This window comes from Pistacia vera, unplaced genomic scaffold, assembly GCF_008641045.1.
Source record: "Pistacia vera cultivar Batoury unplaced genomic scaffold, PisVer_v2 Contig995, whole genome shotgun sequence".
In the NCBI taxonomy this organism is placed as follows: Eukaryota; Viridiplantae; Streptophyta; class Magnoliopsida; order Sapindales; family Anacardiaceae; genus Pistacia; species Pistacia vera.
Genome location: NW_022196884.1, coordinates 130,100 through 135,439, shown reverse-complemented (window position 1 = coordinate 135,439; position 5,340 = coordinate 130,100). Strand labels below are relative to the sequence as shown.

At 38.5% G+C, this 5,340-nt stretch overlaps 1 non-coding gene across 1 annotated transcript; it reads left to right on the top strand.

The window, feature by feature from the left end:
- Positions 1-3,733: 3,733 nt before the first annotated feature.
- Positions 3,734-3,840, top strand: LOC116121578. Its single transcript, XR_004126744.1, has one exon. It is a non-coding gene; the product is annotated as a small nucleolar RNA R71 (small nucleolar RNA).
- Positions 3,841-5,340: the final 1,500 nt, after the last annotated feature.

The window sequence follows — 5,340 nt, the reverse complement described above, 5'->3', positions numbered from 1 at the left end:
TCCTAGTTCCTCCAAAATGACCACCCACTTCCTTCTCATGGCAATGCCATAAAATACTATCCATCTCCTTTTCTGGGACACACCTACGTATCATTTGATTTGCACAGTGTTTATACAAAAATGGTTTTTCCTAGAAATAAAACTTCAAGTCAGAGAAGAACTTCCTCTTCTATTGGAGCACTCTCGATGATAAATAATTTGCACTATCTGCATACCAAGGTACTTCCTCAACTCTCATCAATTTCTCATCTGGGAAGATCTCCTTGATTTGAGTTTCCTCTTCACTTTCCTAGTTTGGTCGTTCAATCCTTGATAGATGATCAGCCACTACATTTTCTGACCCCTTTTTGTCTCGGATCTCCAATTCAAACTCTTGCAGTAGTAGGATCTATCTTATCAGCCTTGGTTTTGCTTCTTGCTTTGCCAACAGATGCTTGAGTGCTGAATGATTCGTGTAGACTATCACCTTAGCACCTACCAAATAAGAACGAAATTTGTCAAATGCAAAAACAACGGCTAACAACTTTTTTTCAGTGGTGGTGTAATTCAACTGTGCATCAGTTAGTGTCTTGCTTGCATACCGAATTACATGCAAAACTTTGTTCTTCCTTTGTCCTAAAACTACTCCTAATGCAAAATCACTAGCATCACACATCAATTCAAAAGGTAGTCTCTAATCGGGAACTGCAATAATGGGTGCAGATACTAATAAATTCTTAAGAGTTTGAAAAGCATGCATGCATTCATTATCAAAATCAAAAGAGACATCCTTAATCAGCAAATTGCAAAGGGGTTTAGAGATTTTAGAGAAGTCCTTGATAAACCGTCTATAAAACCCCGCATATCCCAAGAAACCCTGAACTGCCTTAACGTTTGCAGATGGTGGCAACTTCTCAATCACTTCTGTTTTGGCTCGATCTACTTCGATGCCGTCCTTTGAGATTCGGTGATTGAGTACTATTCCTTCCTGAACCATGAAGTGACATTTCTCCCAGTTGAGCACCAAATTTGTATCTTGACATCGCTGCAAAACAAATGAGAGATTAGACAAACAATTATCAAAAGAAGAACCAAAAACAGAGAAGTCATCCATGAAGACTTCTATGAACTGCTCCACCATGTCACCAAAAATTGACATCATGCATCGCTAGAATGTGGCCGGTACATTGCACAACCTAAAAGGCATCATTCTGTACGCAAAGGTGCCATAAGGACAAGTGAATGTCGTCTTCTCTTGATCTTCAAGAGCAATGGCAATCTGATTATAACCTGAAAAACCATCCAAGAAACAATAATAAGCATGCCCTGCCAATCTTTCCAACATTTGATCGATGAAAGGAAGTGGAAAATGATCTTTCCTTATCACTTCATTCAGTTTCCTGTAATCAATGCACACCCTCCAACTCGTGACTGTCCTAGTTGGTATCAATTCATTGCTATCATTCTTTATTACCATGATACCCCCTTTCTTTGGAACCACTTGCACCGGGCTCACCCATGGACTATCTGAACTAGGATAGATTATTCTTGCATCTAAAAGTTTCACCACTCTCTTTCTCACCGCTTCCTTCGTAGAAGCATTCAATCTCCGTTGTGGCTGCACCCTAGGCTTGACATCATCTTTCATGAGTATCTTGTGCATACAAAAAGATGGAGAGATGCCTCTAATGTCCGATATGTTCCATCCAATTACTGATTTATGCTCCCTTAATACCCGAATCAACCGCTTTTCCTCCAATTTACTCAGCCTTGCATTGATGATCACTGAACAAGTTTCTGACTCACCAAGATACACATATTTGAGGTGAGAAGGTAAAGGCTTTAGTTTAAGTTTTGGAGGTTCTTCCGTTTTTTCCTTTTCCTTCTCTTTTTCAATGTCAAACTCTTCAAATTCTGGATCTTGGCTTGCATTTATTGGCTGAAGTACTCCCAAAAGTCTAGCACACTCATTCTTCGCTGGCTCATCTACCTCTATTGTTTTTTATTGGGCAATGCAAGCTTCTAAAGGTAGTTGAGGGGTGTTCTCTTCAATAGCATCTACTACTAGTCTGTCCACCAAGTCTACACTAAAACAAGAATCTGACTCTAATGGAAATTTCATGGCCTCAAAAACATTGAATGTCACCATTTCATCTTGGACCCTTAAAAGCAATTTTCCTTCTTGCACATCAATTAGGGCTCTTCCGATGGCAAGAAACAGTCGCCCCAAAATGAGAGGCATTTCGTTGTCCTCTTTCATATCCAACACGACAAAGTCTGCCGGAAAGATGACTTTGTCCACCTTAACCAACACATCTTCAACAATGCCTCTCAGATGCTTGATGGATCTATCTGGAAGCTGTAAAGATAAGGTCGCTGGTTTCATTTCACCAATCTCAAGTCTCCTGAAAACAGAAAAAAGGCATTAGATTTATGCTTGCACCTAGATCACACAAAACTCTATCAAATGTAATATCTCCTATAACACAAGGGATAGTGAAACTCCCTGGATCCTTGAGCTTCGGTGGCAGCTTCTTCTATAGAATGGCACTGTAGTCCTCCGTAAGCATCACTGTTTCCTTCTCTTCTAACTTCTTTTTGTTTGACAGAATTTCCTTGAGGAATTTTGTGTAGCTCGGCATCTATTGTAAGGCATCTGCAAAAGGAATGTTCCTATGCAGTTTTTTAAATATCTCAATGAATTTTGTAAACTGCTTATCCTGATTTTTGTTTTTGAGCCTCTAAGGAAAAGGCACAAGAGGGGTGTGATGTGCCAACTTTGGTGGTATCTCGGGAAATGGAAATTTTTCTTTCTTTTGCCTTTGCCTCTTCCCTCTTTGGTTCATCTTCCCTGGGACTTGTTGGTTTCTATTCAATAATGATCTCTTCGTCAACTTCTTTATTAGAATCTTCCTTATCTTTTGGTGGGCTCTCTTCTTTTCCTATTTGTTCCACCTCTTTCAAGACTGTACCACTCTGTGGAGTTATAGCATTCGCTTATTCACATGGATTTGTCACTGTGTTGCTTGGTAGGGAACCCTGTGGTCGTTCATTCAGTTTTTCTGCTAATTGCCCCACTTATACCTCCAAGTTTCGAAGGACGCCCCTTGGTTTCTAAATTCGCCCTTGTCTTACTCATGAAACTTGTGGTCTCTTGCATGAATTTCCCAAACATATCCTCCATTTTTGACAATCTTTGATCCCTTGGTTGATTATTCACCCCCACTTGATTGTTTGGCATTTTCTTTGATTCCATTGGTTATTCTACTGATTCTGATTGCCCCAAGACAAGTTTGGATGATTTCTCCAACCAGGATTGTACGTGTTAGAGAAAGGATTGTTCTGTTGTCTTTGATTCCCTGCCAAGTGGTTGACTTGTTCTGATGATGATGAAGCTAAAGCAAAGGTGCTCCCTACTTGACATTCATTGGTCGCATGGTTACTTGCACAAAAATCACATGTCAGTTGAGGTGTTTGAATAGAATTCACTTGCATACCTCCTAATTACTTTTGAAGTGCTGTAAGTTGGGCTGAGATGGCCATGCAAGCATCAACTTCATGAATACCCATAGACTTCTTCGACTACATTCTCTCATTGGGTCTCTAATAGTTGTTTCTTGCCAGGACTTCAAGCAACTCATAAGCTTCTTCAGGTGTGTTGTTTTGCAATGTTCCTCCAGATGCAGCATCCATCATCGTTTGCACATTAACCATCAACTCATTATAGAATGTTTGGACTTGCATCCAAACTGGCAAACCATGGTGTGGACACTTTTTTAGTAGTTCCTTATATCTTTCGCAAGCTTCATAAAGTGATTCAGTCTCTTCCTATAGAAACGATGTGATATCATTTCTCATCTTTGCAGATTTCGTTGGAGGAAAGTATTTAGCAAGGAACTTCTGTGCCAATTCATTTCAGGTTGTGATTGTTCCTGGTGGTAGTGCTATTAACCATCCCTTTGCTTTATCCCTTAATGAAAAAGGAAACAGTCTTAATCTGATGGCGTCATCTGACACTCCATTTGATTTGAAGGTATCGCAAATCTCCAAGAAGTTTGCAATGTGTGAATTTGGATCTTCCTTCAGATATCCTTTAAATTGTACCTACTGTTGGATCATCTGGATGATTACCAGCTTTATTTTGAAGTTGTTGGCTTGCACTGGTGGCCTAGTTATACTTGGACCACTACCATCAACCGTGGGTACTGAAAATTCCCTCAATTTTCTATTCTCCGCCATCTCAATGACTATAGCCTCTCGTTCTCTTCTTTCTTTATTAATTCTTGTTGCAGTTCTTTCAATCTCTGGATCAATAGGAACCACTGGATGACGTCTACCTTTTCGCATAAACTACACAGAAAGAAAGAAAGCATGAGATCACAAGCTAATAGACAAGAACAACAAAATTAAACTAGACAACAATTAAAACTAAAATTAAACTCCAATCTAGCTAACACAAGAAAAGTTCAATGTTAACACAAAAATCAATCCTCGGCAACGGTGCCAAAAACTTGATGTGTTGAAATTACAACATGCAATATGTAGCAAGTGCACTAGTCGCAAAAAGTAATAAAGTGATAAGTAAAGTATTGTTCCCACCAGGATTGTTTGCTAAGCACTGATTTTCCTAGTTGTTTATCAAGTTGGAGAAACCGAAAGATGTTTGGATTTGTGGGAGAATTCTAAGCTAAAGTGAAAACAAAATTTACTACGTACTTTGAAAACTAATTAAAGACAGTGAAACTAATTCGAGAGAGAATATCAATTAAACAAACGGTTAGGGTTTTGACTTCACTAGGATGTTATGAATTAATCTACGAATTATGCTACTTCTACAGTCACATGCACGGATAATAAATCGGACTCCCTAATGTGTGAAACATACCTTCTCAGGCTATGTTTTCCTATTTTTCCCTATTAAGCTTTCGTACCCAACAAATTGAAGATTAATAGTTCCAAGTTCATTAAGCTAATGGAATCCTGAATTGATTTCATTGCTTCTCAAACCTATCTCTAGCGTTCAATACAACAATGGCAATTACCCTAAGAAGCTCATGCATGATTCATTTCTCAATCTCATCATGTTCAACAAATAATTTCAATAAAAACAAGAGTAATCACACAATCCAGAAATGAATGTAGAAGCAACATTAATTTATGATTAAACATGGAAATCCCAATTACATCAAAACCCAAACCCTAACCCAAAGTGAGTTAGTTCAACTAAAATTAACACAAATGGAAATAAAAACAGTAAACAATGCATTCAACATGTTGGAATTAAGAAAAGAGAACAAAATCTTCCCTATTGATGAATCAAAAGAGTTCAATCTTAGTCTCCTCTTCTTTCTCCAAAAATGT